The sequence below is a fragment of the Macaca nemestrina genome, chromosome 1 (genome assembly GCF_043159975.1).
Source record: "Macaca nemestrina isolate mMacNem1 chromosome 1, mMacNem.hap1, whole genome shotgun sequence".
Classification (NCBI taxonomy): domain Eukaryota; kingdom Metazoa; phylum Chordata; class Mammalia; order Primates; family Cercopithecidae; genus Macaca; species Macaca nemestrina.
In genome coordinates, this window is record NC_092125.1 from 67,113,175 (window position 1) to 67,126,700 (window position 13,526).

The following is a 13,526-nucleotide window of genomic DNA, read 5'->3' on the forward strand; positions in this document are numbered from 1 at the left end:
GAAAAGAAAAAAACACAAAAGGTCTCTTTGAAACCTCTGAGTTCTGACAGACAGAAGCTTAGCCTCTGAAATGGCCCCATGGTCTACTCAGTTCAAGAGTGCATTCAGAAGGCCAGGCCAGGCCACATGGGCCTGACTCTTCAGGATTCTTGGATGTGGCTTTTCTTGACCAACATCTGAAAACTCTGATTTATAGCCCTGATCCCCCAGCTGACTACCAGTAATGTCAGCTGAAACTCCATTTATTCAACAATTACATAAAAGCCTCGGATGAGGTTCTTTGAAAAGTAACTTTCATTGTTTTACGTTCAAAATATGTGCTACTGAATATTTAGAATAAACAGATATTAGTATCTATATCTTGCATGAAAAGAACAATAAAAATAACTGCATTTATGTAAATAAAGAAAAAAATAAAATCTTATCGTCAAACTATAACCAGTAGCTTTCTTTTGACATATTAACTTTCCAGACTTTGTAAATGTGTCTAGTATCTACACACATAGTTTTAAAATAAAATTATGCTTACCTACAAGAAACATTGAATCCAGTCTGTATATGGTAAAGACAACATGGCTTTAACAGATTTCTGACTCTCAGTTTACCTAGGTAGAGTCTTATCTTTATTAATAAAAATAATGCTATATTTTACACACCATTTTAGCATTTAAAATAACTTTCACATATGTTATCAGATCTGATTTTCACACTACCTGTAAGAGACAGATAAGTGATTAGGTATTGTTTTCATTTGTACTGTGAAAAAACAGCTGCCAAGCAAGATAGGGACTGAATGGAGTGTTGTTGGATGTAAAAGGTGAATGTCACATGGCAATGCAAAGTCAGCTGTTAGAGAAATAGGCCAAGAGCTTCAGAGTCACACAAAGGGACATTTGCATTGTCCAAACTTGACTGTCCAAAATTCACAGGTTCAGGGGCCTTACCTTCTCAGTATTTAACTCTGGAATGATCTGACTCAGGGATAGTGGCTTATACAAAGGTCACTTAGACCAATATCTAGAATCCCAATTGTAATGTCTTAACTTATCATAAGAAATAAGATACAGGTGGGCTACACATTCACCTTGGCTGATCAACACTGCCATTCCCTGTAAGCTAGACATATTAGAAGGCTTATCTTTTTTAGTTAGCTTGGAGAACACTGAATGAGAAGGATGATTGTCAGTTATGTATTCCAGGGTTTAATGCGTGCCTATCGTGACCTGCCACAACCCATGGACATCCCTCCACCCTACTTCAGCTCCTATCCATGCACAGAGGACTGCTCTCACTCTTGCTTCCCCTGCCTTATTTTGTTCTCTAGATTGATCTACCTTGTCTTCCTACCTCCTTTCATCAAACAGGCCAAACTGGAATTCATTCTATATCAGTTTATCAAATTACTATCATATCCATGCCTGCATCCTTAACATTGCAGCAGATCATGCTGGGTTGGGTTCAAAGTATTCTCAAAGTCTTTAGTCACACATTTATATACAGTCTTTTGGTTTATTTCTACAAATAGTTCATCTTCTACCTAGAGTGCGGATTTTAGTAGTTTAGACAAACAGTGTATATATACTCTATGTTAGCCCCCTGGCTTTTCTTGGGATCAATATGCTCCTACCTCAAGACCTAGCATTTGCTCTTCCCTCTGCCTGGAGACATTTTCCCTACCTCTTTCAGATCCTCATGTAAACGTCACCTTCTCATGAGTCCTCCCCTGATGTCTCATAATATTGCCAAACTTCCCCCATCATAAAAGTGATGTCCTCCTTCCTTGATTTATTTTTCTCTTTAGCACTAATCATTAACTTATATACCATGAATGCTATTTATTTATTAATCTTGTGTTGTCAGTGAAAATCCACTAGCATATTTGCTCTGTGAAGGCAGGGATTTTTGTCTGATTTGTTCACTGCTACATTTCCAGCTTCTAGAAAAATGCCTAGCATATAATAAATGATGAGTATATAGTTATGAAAATCAATGGATTGTTCTCAACTCTGACTGAGGTTAAAATCATCTGGGAAACTTTGGGGATATCTTGACCCCATCTCCCAGAGATACCAACTTAACTCGTCTGAAGTGGGACTCAGGCATTGAAAGTTAAAAAAAAAAAAAAAGAAAAAAAAATACCTTGCTAGATGAATCTAATGTGTAGCAGGGTTGGAAATCAATCATTTAAACTCTCAGAATACTTTAAATTCCCTTCAGTTTTTGGAGGAAGTACATACCACTACCCTTATGTACCCATAACCTTGAACTCTACCCTGAATTTTCTGACTTCTCTTCATGCCTGACCAAAGAACATAGAACATTTGGAAAATGTATGCATTTTATTTTGAGTAACTGACTCCTATAATATAATAAAATGAAATAAAACGCCAGAAAAAAGAAAATTTTCCAGAAATTTCTGATCTGATAAGAATGACTAACACTTACTTATGCATAGGGAATTGCAAAGAGAGGAAGTAAAATTCCCTAGGGCTGAAAATGTTTCATATTACAAGGCTCTCCATGGACATATTCAGGCTCATAAAAAAAATAATAATAAAGTTGCACTTGTAGGCTGGGTAAACACATGGAATTTCAGAACCTCTTGTTTCTGAGATGTAGGCCTCCTACTGGTCCCCCCCAGAGTACCCTTCTAGCTGTCCTAATTGATGTAAAACTCATTAAGCCATAATTGCTGTGTAGCCTGGTGCTTGAGAAGGTGCTTGAATTCGCACCAAGAAGTAATTTTGATGCTCACCAGTGCTCCCTTCTGGATGGAGAAAATCATTTCTTGGCCACTTCATGCTGAGCACAGTCCATGAGTTAAAATTAGGATTAGAGTTGCCAACACGTGGCATCATTCTTTCATTCATCAGTTATTTGCTCTCAGAGATCTGACAATGTCGTCAGAGCAATTTTGTTCTTGGCACATTTCAGAGGCAAAAGGGGGCACAGGGGACCCTACCAAGGTAGTAATTTTCTAGGTAATCATCCTAATGTCTTCATCCTGAATGCATTTGTATGAGTAAGTTAATTAGGGAAGTTAATTTTCACAAATGGCACCAAAATGCCTATTTGTTGGTGATGCTGCCTTGTGCCAACGCCTGGCTCAAGGTATCCAGAAAAGATAAGTTGATGTTCTGCATCCATTACTGAACCCCAGCTTGGACCAGGAAGAACCACATCTGCCAGCTTGGCAGATGTGACCAGGGTTTGGCGTTTTCTAAAAGTTGAGAAAGAGAAATTCTAACCTTGCCACCAGCAGAAAAGTATGGAGGATGCCTTCTGTCCATCCTTGACATTTCTGCTTATAAAGAAGGACAAGAGGAATGGCTCCATGTGGGGGTGACCCCAGACAGAGAAGGCCTCAGCATGTTGCTAAGTCAAGTCAGTGACAGGCTCCGGCTGCCTGGATTCTTCCTGAGCAGTGGCTTTCTCTCCCAGTCACTCTGAGGCTGCGGGGATAAGAGCTACGCATCACAGCACGTGGGATCTTTAGGAGCTCATGCTTTTCATGTCTGCAATCTGGTGGCTCTGGAATAGGACCAGAGTGACAAAGCTACCTCTTCTCTCCAGGAGAAAATATGTTTTTCTCATGTGAAGGTAGAGGAGAGAAAGAAGACATGGAAAAACTCCCACACTGTTAGTAAACTGTGGGCGCAACTCAGCTCTCAAAAAAGAGGAGAAACGGGGTGGTGAGGTGAAGCCGGTTCTCAGGGACAGCAGGAGCCAGTCAGCTGCAGGGATAACGGAAAGCTGGAATTCACACCTAACTAGAAACATTTGTTTGGGGTATTCTCTGTGGATCTTCTGGGCCAACTCACTCTGAAAGAAAACATAGTATAGTCAGAAAAGAACAGTCTGAGTTTCTATATTGATCCCTAATGAGTTCTATCACCTTATGTAAATTTCCACCTTGCTGACCTATTTTTTTATTTTGGAAATGAAAGTATGAACATTTATCTCTGAAGACCAGTGGAAAGATTACATCAAATAGCTTCTGCTCTGCACCTTGCCCATAGTAGGTATTTATAAACACTGCTTCTCTTCTGCTGCATCTGGAATCAAAAGACATTTTATCCTTCCCTTTGTACATTTTCATCCTAGTAAATTATTAGAATTAAGAATCTCTGGCTTCTGCCTCAATTCTGATGGGCTTTGCTATGAAGCAACATTTCATTTCTGCCACATCTAAATGTTGATTGTCTTGACTTTGAGACAAAAAGGTGGATAAATCTATTAGTAATTAGCATTAACTGGTAGAAATCTGGCAAGGTAGATTTTCCTGAGACGGACAAAGAGTTTTATGAAAAGAGAAGAATCAGGCCGGGCGCGATGGCTCACGCCTGTAATCCCAGCACTTTGGGAGGCTGAGGTGGGCGGATCATGAGGTCAGGAGATCGAGACCATCCTGGCTAACACAGTGAAACCCTGTCTCTACTAAAAATACCAAAACTAGCCGGGCGTGGTGGCGGGCGCCTGTAGTCCCAGCTACTCGGGAGACTGAGGCAGGAGAATGACGTGAACCCGGGAGGCGGAGCTTGCAGTGAACCGAGATTGCGTCTCTGCACTCCAGCCTGGGCGACAGAGCCAGAGATTCTGTCTCAAAAAAAAAAAAAAAAAAAAAAAGAAGAAGAAGAATCAATTTTACCTTTGTGCAGGGAAAAACATATATACCAGAACACATGACTGGCAACTGTATGAAAACATTTTGGAGGACAGGAGGAAAACTGCCTGGCAGAGATAATCGGAAGCCAGATGTATCTTGTCAAACACTACATTCCCAAACACTCTAGCACTCTGTGAAGTGTTTGAAATAGCTGGTCTCCAGGACTCCAATGCCCACACTCCCGTCTTCTGATCGATACAAAGTTTTCCTTTCCTCCTCCATCATTTGGAGACTCACCAACTTCAAACAAACAAACAGAGAAGAACTGCCCTTTGAATAGATGCCCTGAAAACACACTTTTTTTTTTATGTATATTATATGATAGGAGAAACTTTGAAAGTGGAGCAAAGGCAGGAAACAAAAGTTTTCCTGTTCATGCCAAAATTTACTGAAAGAATTCCAAGCAAGAAAGGTCAATTTTTTTTTTCTGTTTATATGCTTTGTTTTTTATTGTTTTGCCTTACTTCAACTCTCTGAACAATATTTCCCGAAATATTTTCTCTCTTGATGATTGGAGTCATGGAAATTGGTTCCATAGTTCTGGGTACTTTAACATGGGATGTTTTACAAAGCTTCCAAAAGTCCTTGATCCAAACATTATGAAAAATTATTAAACTCTCACCAGGGTAGTTTCCTTTCAAGGTAAGCATTGGTCTTTTCCTATATGTATTTTTTAAATGCCCATATTTCTGGAAAAATTCAGTGACTGTTTTAAGAAAGAGGAAATACAAAGACAATCCATTCTGTGTCTTTTCTTTTCTAAGGACGTTCCATATGCTTTTTATTTTACCTTCATGGCATCCTTGTGGAGAATATTTTCTCCATTTTACACAAGAGGATGTTTAGGTGAAGAATGATTTGCTAACTTGGCAACACTGTCCAGCTCAAAAGTTATGGAGGCAACATTCAAACCTAGGTCTGCTCAACTTACATATCATACTTATTACCATTATTTAGCTGGACCTCCCAGTGAGGTTCTAGGTACTTGATCACTGGGAAAAGTGGAGGAAGAGAGTCAAGCAAGAAGACAATAAAGGCACATTTTGCCTACAGCACCTTTACAGAAGCTGCCCAGCTCCTTGATGTAATTATTCCTAAGAAGGTAATAACCCCAGATCAGAACTTCGGAGGATATCTGTGATAGAGTAAAATAGGGGACCTTAAAATGGGCTTTCTATTTTTTCCAGGAGCAAGAATTGTTGTATCCTATATCTATTCACATATTTGTTCAACATTTTTGAGTACATGCTCTTTTCCAGCATATACTAGGAGTTAGGAGCAATTCAAAGATGAGTAAGATGTTCATCAAATCCTCAAGAGAAAGGGACTAATAATTTAGTGAGAAAATGTTCCTGTTGGAGACATGCACACAGAATGACAAGCCTGGATATAAAACGAATAACCACCATAATAAAATGATAGATCAAATGCCATCGATTAATAGTTAAGGGAATGGAGAGATTATTATAATTATCAGGGTTGGCTTCATGGAGGAGATGGCATTTTATCAGGGATTTGAAATACAGGTAAAAGTCATATACATAACGATGGGGTACAGAGCAAAGGCACAGAGAGAAAACATTATCACATGAAGTCATTAATCACTCTATTCTCTGCCTAGATTCTTTCTAAGGTCTAGTGTTATGGACCATGAGGCCTGACTCAAAAATGTCTTCTCAATAGATTTCTTTCTTCCCTTTGCAAAATCCTTAAAAAGTAAGGGCACGTTTTAGATTTAAATGGATAAAGATGTCAAATGTCGACACACACATAAAAAAACAAACAGGAAACTGACACATAAATTCTTGTATTCAGTAAATGCAGGACATCTGTAATTTACAATCAGAATATGTGAAAAAGAAAAGTAAATGAAAGTAGTAATAAATTTGAAACTCAATTACACAGAGGAGACAGGGGTACCAATGAGAGGCAAGTCACCTCACCCAACAGAAACCCAGAAAAATGCAGAATGGTAAACAATAGATAAAATGAACTAGAATAAGGTGTCGGATATAAATCAGGGAAATTCACTGAAATTCTGTTTGCATGCTAGGTCCCCATCCTAACCCTATCCAGCCAATCAACGATTTCTTCTTCATCCACGACAGATCAGAAGACCCTTCTTTTAAGTAAATCTGCAGACTTGGAATAAAGACCTCTAGATGCTAATATTTGAGGTTCCTTAATATAGGATACCCTATAGTAGAGCCTATCACCAGTGTGCATGAGGGTTTTTGACAGTTACTTTTAAACCTATCATTTTTAAATAAGCTTTTTAATACTTCAGTCATAAGTAGGAAAAGATGGCTAAGTGTCATCTATCATGAGAGGCATGACCAAATAAGCAGGAAATAAGGAACTCGGTAGAAAGAGAGAGAAATTAGGAAACAGAAGAAAATGTTAAAATAAGTTATGATTAATATTCCCAGAGAAATAAAGGAAGATACTGCTTCCATGACAATGGAATAGCTGCAATAGTAAAGAAAAAGAAGGAAGGAGGGTGGGGAGGGAGAAAAAGAAAAAGGAGAAAGAGGAAGAAAAAGAATAGGAAAGAGAAGAATCCTGGAACAAGACAGGCTCCTGGATATTAACAAAACAATAGTTAATTTAAAATAAAAACAGAAGGATTGGAGGATAGAGTTCAGACAATATATAAGAAAGTAGGACAGGCTGGGCATGGTGGCTCACGCCTGTAATCCCAGCACTTTGGGAGACCCAGGTGGGCAGAGCACAAGGTCAAGAGATAGAGACCATCCTGGCCAACATGGGGAAACTCCATCTCTACTAAAAATACAAAATTTAGCTGAGCATGGTGGCTCGTGCCTGTAATCCCAGCTACTCGGGAGGCTGAGGCAGGAGAATCGCTTGAACCCGTGGGCAGAAGTTGCAGTGAGCCGAGATAGCACCACTGCCCTCCAGCCTGATAGCAGAGCAAGAGACCTCATCTCAAAAAAAAAAAAAAAAAAAAAAAGAAGAAAGTAGGACAAAAAGATAAAAATATTGTCTATAGAAGTAATAAAATTTTTTCAAATGAGGTAAGTAAATAGGGAACTCTAGAAAACAAAGGAAATCAGAGGGAATAAATAAGTAATATAATTTATTCCAGAATTCAAGCATTTTTATTTATATTGAAAAATATATTAAGACCAATGAATGAAAAAGCATATCACAGAGTCACAGTAGCATCATGACATTTTACAACATTACCGAAAAAAAGACCCTATAAACTTGAAGCGATGGAGAAAAAATTATATTCAAAGGATTCAGGACCTGAATGACATCAGACTTCCGAATTTTAACAGAAGTCCGAAGATACTGAGCAGTACTTTCAAAATTCGAAGGGATAATGACTCTCCACTCAAAACGCTCAATGTAGCTAAATGAGAAATCAAGTGTAAAGGTAGAATAAAGACATTCGCAAACATGCAAGGTCTTAAAAATGTGTTTCTCATGCATCCTTTCTCTCAGGAACATTCGAGAAGATGGGCTCTTTGAAAGCAGGAAAGGAAATTTGGAAAGAAGGATACACGGAAGCTAGGAAATAGAGACTTTCGTATAGAGTAGACGTGAAGGAAAGTCCCAGGAAGAAAGTGAGCAGAATTTCCAGGATGGCTGTTGCAGAGCAGGCTTGGTGACTAAATAATCCAGATTACAGCAGGAGTCCAGAGAGATCCAGAAGGGGTATTTCCAGGAGACAAATAAGAGTAAAGGAACTTATGGATCATCTCATACATTTAGTGGCAGAAAATTGCATTCAGAGGCTAGTGGAGGTTATTCAAAGACATAGTCAAAATTTCAAGGAAAAACAAGCAAATGAAGGGAAAAAATCAGGCAATTCGTCACTGTGATATGACTGTACTGGTAAGATGGAAGAACAGGAGGCATTCTAAGAATGCTATATTCTCTATACCCTAAAACCAGGAAGGGGAGAAGAGAGAAGAGGAAAAGGGATGGTGAAAAGAAAGAGGAAACAGAGGAGAAGAAAAGAAAAAGAAAACCCTAAAAACAACAACAAAAAAAGACAACTTAGAAATTGTTGCCTCTCGAGAGCAGAAAAAGATGGATGGTGGGGAGACACCGGCCCCCCAAAAAACCTTTAAATTATGTCTATGTTTTGATAAAATAAATTAAAATGTCCAAAGACTAAGATTTAGAGTTAGGTTTATATAAGCATGAAGATGTGAGGTTAGTCTAAAAATTCCCCATTCCTTCCCACTCCAAATAAACAGTTAAAACATGGTTTAAAGAAGTACCTAATAAAGTGCTATCTACCCATGGGGAACAATAATTTCTGGTTTAAGAACTGAATTGAGGCTCTTTTAATTTCTAAAATTTAGCACACAGATTTTAAAATGTTACTCTATGTTTCATACTAGCTCATTCTCATGCGTACTTACAGTTGAAAAACATCTATTAGCATTGAGGAAAGCTCAAAATTGATTGAATGCTAAGCAAATACATATAATTGAACATTGTGTGAAACTGAGTACTTATCCAGTGAATAAAATCCACAGTTACGACAACAACGTTAGATTGGTTCATGATGCGATTTCTGTGTACTTTTCTTCTCAGATTGTTTAGTAATGCATAAGAAATAAAAATGTTTACGTAAGTAAGGATGTTCTTAAAGATTTAGGTCTAAGTATAATCATCCTGGCACTATTTATAACAGTTAAAGATTGAAAACTACTTAAAAGACAGTCAGTTGGGTATTGGTTGAATTATGTGATGTATTTTTATAATGGAATATACCCATCTGATACTTACAAACACTACTGGTTACTAAAACAAAAAATATGTTTATGATATTTTTAAAAGAAATAAGCAGAACTCCAAACTCTGATTCAATGTGTTCCTATATTCAATATCCTTTGTTTTATTTACATATTTTTACTATATTTTACCTCAATTAGAATCCTACTCTATAACCTACTGACTATGTGTTAGAAAGTTACTTAAGGCTTAAATTTTTTGCCTTCAATTCTTTATGTGTAAAGTAGGAATACTAATAGTACCTACACCATAAGGTTGTTGTGTAGAGTAAATGAATGAATATACATTAAATGCTTTGAACATTTCCTGGCATATGGTAATCACGATCTGTCAGTTGCTGATGGTCTTATTAGTAGCAATAGAAGGAGATGAAGTACTATTATATGGGCCATCAATGGTTATCTCTGGGAGGTGGAATTCTGGGGATCTTAATTTCTTTCCTTGGCTAACAAACTTTTTACAATAAGTGTGTTGCTTTCTTGTAAGGAAAAAAACCAGATTTTAGTAATAATTTTAAAAACATAGATTTAATAATAGAAAAAATAAGATGATGCTTCTTTCACTGATAGTCTCATAAAAAGTGGGAGAACAATTCTATTTTTTTCTTCTTTAAACAATTCTCCCATTAGTGTGTTGACAGTGTTACTCAACAGATTTCCAGGGATCTACAGATAGATTTTTGATGGTCCAAAAGTTTTCTTAAAGAATATTTTAATTTAGATTAGTTTAATTCTAAAAAATTACCATGAGCATATCTCGATCTTCTGGATGCTACACATACACACAAACACTGCCAAGTGATTGCAGCACATCGTGACTGTCTCAGGGTAAGAAAAGAACAGTCTTGATTATAATGATGTCATTTTGCCAAATAGGGTTCCATTGACCTAATACCACATTGAAGGAATGAAGATTTTGCTGTGTTGTATACTGAACAGAAGAAAGTGGTGTAAGAAATGAATCATGCCAAGCTCAGAATCTCAAAGGAACTGAGATCACAGCACTCCCATATCTGTGATGTGGTTTGCTTTGGCAAACATCATACATCACAATAAATGTAAACGATTAATTCCAATTTTACAGCGTTTATACTATTTTTACATTTAATTTTATAAATTCATTTGCGATTTATAGTGGTTTAAGGACCTGAAGCTTTTATTAGGAATTTATACTTAGTTTTATGTTTATATGCTTAAGTGACATAATAAAAATAAACAGTGTTTATAAGAAATATTTTTTCTCTAAAGGGGGTACATGCATTCAAGTTGATAAATAATATACTGTGTAAGCTTTGACTAGAATAGAATTTTAATTTAAATTAATTCAAATATTTAAAAATTCTTATTATAGTTCTAACACTGGGCTAGCACTCTGGGTATGACAGAAAGCATTTACGCTATATTCTGGTTCTTGATGGTTTCACAATTTTTAAGACATTATTCATGAAACTATTAATATTAAGTAGCAAAATAAGATAGCATGTGGTGAAGTACCTGGAGTTGTTCAGACAGTAAGTGTCTAAGAGTTTAGCTCAGGGAAAAAGCCCAGAGGGTTGGAATGGTGAGGGAAGGCTGCCAGGCAGAGTTGGGACTTTAACTTCTGGTCTTGAGGGAGGAGCAGGAGGGATTCCAGTCAGAGGACTCTCATAGAAAAAGATAAGGGGTAGCAGTGAAGGTGTCACATCTGGCATGGGTTTGTGAAGGAATAGAGTGGGAACCATGTGCATGACCTTGGAGCAGGACACAGGGAGCCCTTAAAAGTTTATCAAGAGAGTAATACAGTAAAAGTGACATTTTGAAAATCACTCTTCTGAGAGAAGCATTTAATAAACTCTTGCAACATGCCAAGCACTATGCTAAGCATAAACATGTTGCCTCAATGCAAGATGGACTTAGAATGGAGGCAGAAAAGACCCCAGCTGTGACAAGAATCCACATTTGAGAATCTGGGCCATGTCTGATTGCCTGTCTTGCTTTTGTTGCCCCAAACAAACAAAGAAAAAACAAAAGCAGGGAAAACTGTAATAGCCAAAGTAATAACTGGCAGCTGCACAAGCCCTCGGTCAGGTCCATGTCATTACAGGAGTCCCTGGTGCCCTGCACTTCCTAAAGGCAGAAGAGCCACAGAATGGCAATGAATATGTAAAGGTGAGCCTGGGTGGTTAGGTCATCTCTTCAGCAAGGCAAGACAGAAATAAAATCAGAACAGGGGGAATGTGTGTGTGTATGTGTGTGTTGTGTGTGTGTGTCCGGAGGAGTTGGTGCGATGTGTCCAGCTTGTCTTTAGACAGGCGTCCTGTGTGGTATGATCTTTACTTTAACAGGCTTACCTAGGCCATATCTTGTGGCAGCAAAGTCCTACAGTTGGAATTAGGGGAGTTTGGGGTTAAATTCCACCCTGCCTTTTACTAGCTCTATGACCTTCTACAAGTCATTTAGACTATTTTTACCTTATCTTCCTGAATCATAAAATGTAGGTCATAATAGTTCACAGAATTGGCAGGAAAAGGAAGCAAGGAATATTTTGTCAGTGCATCATATATACAACCCTTACCCTTGCTCTGATGTTTTGCTTTATCACAGTTCATCAGCAGCTGTTGCAGGATCCCTGCTCTGGCTCCCAGAGAGCAACACACTTGGGTTGTGTGAGAGCCTCCTGTGTAAACAACTGGGCCACAAAACAGTGCTCACCAGCTGCCACTCATGGTTCCTTCAGAGTCAGCAGAGGTGACTAAGCCCAGATTCACTAAGAAAATGACCAGCGATTGGAGTAGGATTGTGAGTAGGGAAGCAGGCTTGGAGCAGCCACATAGAACAGCCATTCTTAGCTCAGACCCTTGGCGATGGTTGCTCGGTCCCTCCATGCCTTTTCCCACAAGCCACTGGACTGAAAAAAGCATAGACAAGGCAGTCTGAGGTCTGGGAGTGAGGTTGCAGGGACACGTTGTATAATACTTGCCCACAGTGGAGATGAGACTGAAGCAAGAGCTCCCAGGTTGCCCAGAGAAATGAACTCGTAAGTGTGTACTGAACCCAGACATCACTCTCTGAGGCTAAGCATAGAACTGCCATAGTATGGGAAATCTCTTTTCTTTCCGTCCACCTTACAGTTTTCTCTCCTATAAGCAGCAACTTAGAGCAGATATGTATTCCTTTTGCCCAGCTCACAGCCTTTCATTCTCCTGACTTCGCCTATCTAGGAAAGGTCATTGATTTTATGTTCTATAGTTCTTCATTTGGCCCTTGAATCAGACTGATAAAAGACTAATTTTCTAGCACCAAAGATAGAGCCTAGAGCAGGTTCTTCTGTTTGAAGATAAGTAGAATTTTACACACACACTTGGACTTACAGAATATAATTAAAACATAAGAAAGCTTTCATGGCCACTCCAGATTTCTTTTGGAAATCTAATGGGGAAGAAATAGGTAGAACTTCCAACCACAGAAGCAGGTTGAGGGTTTCTACTCCAGTGGGTCACTTTCTTTTTTTCTTTTTAACCACCCCTTTTAATTCACAATCCTTATCAAGCATAGATTGAAAAAACTAATTATCCTGAAAGGGACCCAGGAATTCAGAGTTGGGCTCCCCAAGTACATCAAGAATGGCCAGACATCCCAAGCAGGGCCTCCCTATCAAAAGCAATTAACTAATCTTTTAAATATACATGACTGAGATTAAGTCACAAAACTTAGATTTCCAACATATCTTTGGAATTTGAATTCAAACTACCGAATTATGAGAAAGTTGCACCAGCCAGGTTTGTAAGAGCCCTAGAGGCTTCAACTACACAGCGGCCTACTGGTGACCAAATTAAAAAAAAAAAAATTAACTTCCTTGTAAAGTAAGTTTAAGTTAGAAAACTCTAGATCCCCAAAGGAGATTTTTATCTATAGTCTTTAATTCAGCCAACATTAATTGGACATCTCCTGGTACCTGAGCAACACTGAGATATGTTACTGATTAAGAGTAACTTAGTTCAGCAGTTAGTGTAAGATAAGCTTGAATCATCTCAGCTAGTTCAGTTTAAGCAGTTCACCTAAACCCTTTTAATTATCCATCTGTATCAAGCACTGGATGTATTAAACCA

At 38.2% G+C, this 13,526-nt stretch overlaps 1 long non-coding RNA gene across 7 annotated transcripts in view; it reads right to left on the reverse strand.

Annotated features, from left to right (window-relative positions):
• The window catches only part of LOC105484895 (uncharacterized), a 356,622-nt gene that overhangs the window by 122,369 nt on the left and 220,727 nt on the right, over positions 1 to 13,526 (reverse strand). The gene's annotated exons all lie outside the window — the stretch shown is intronic.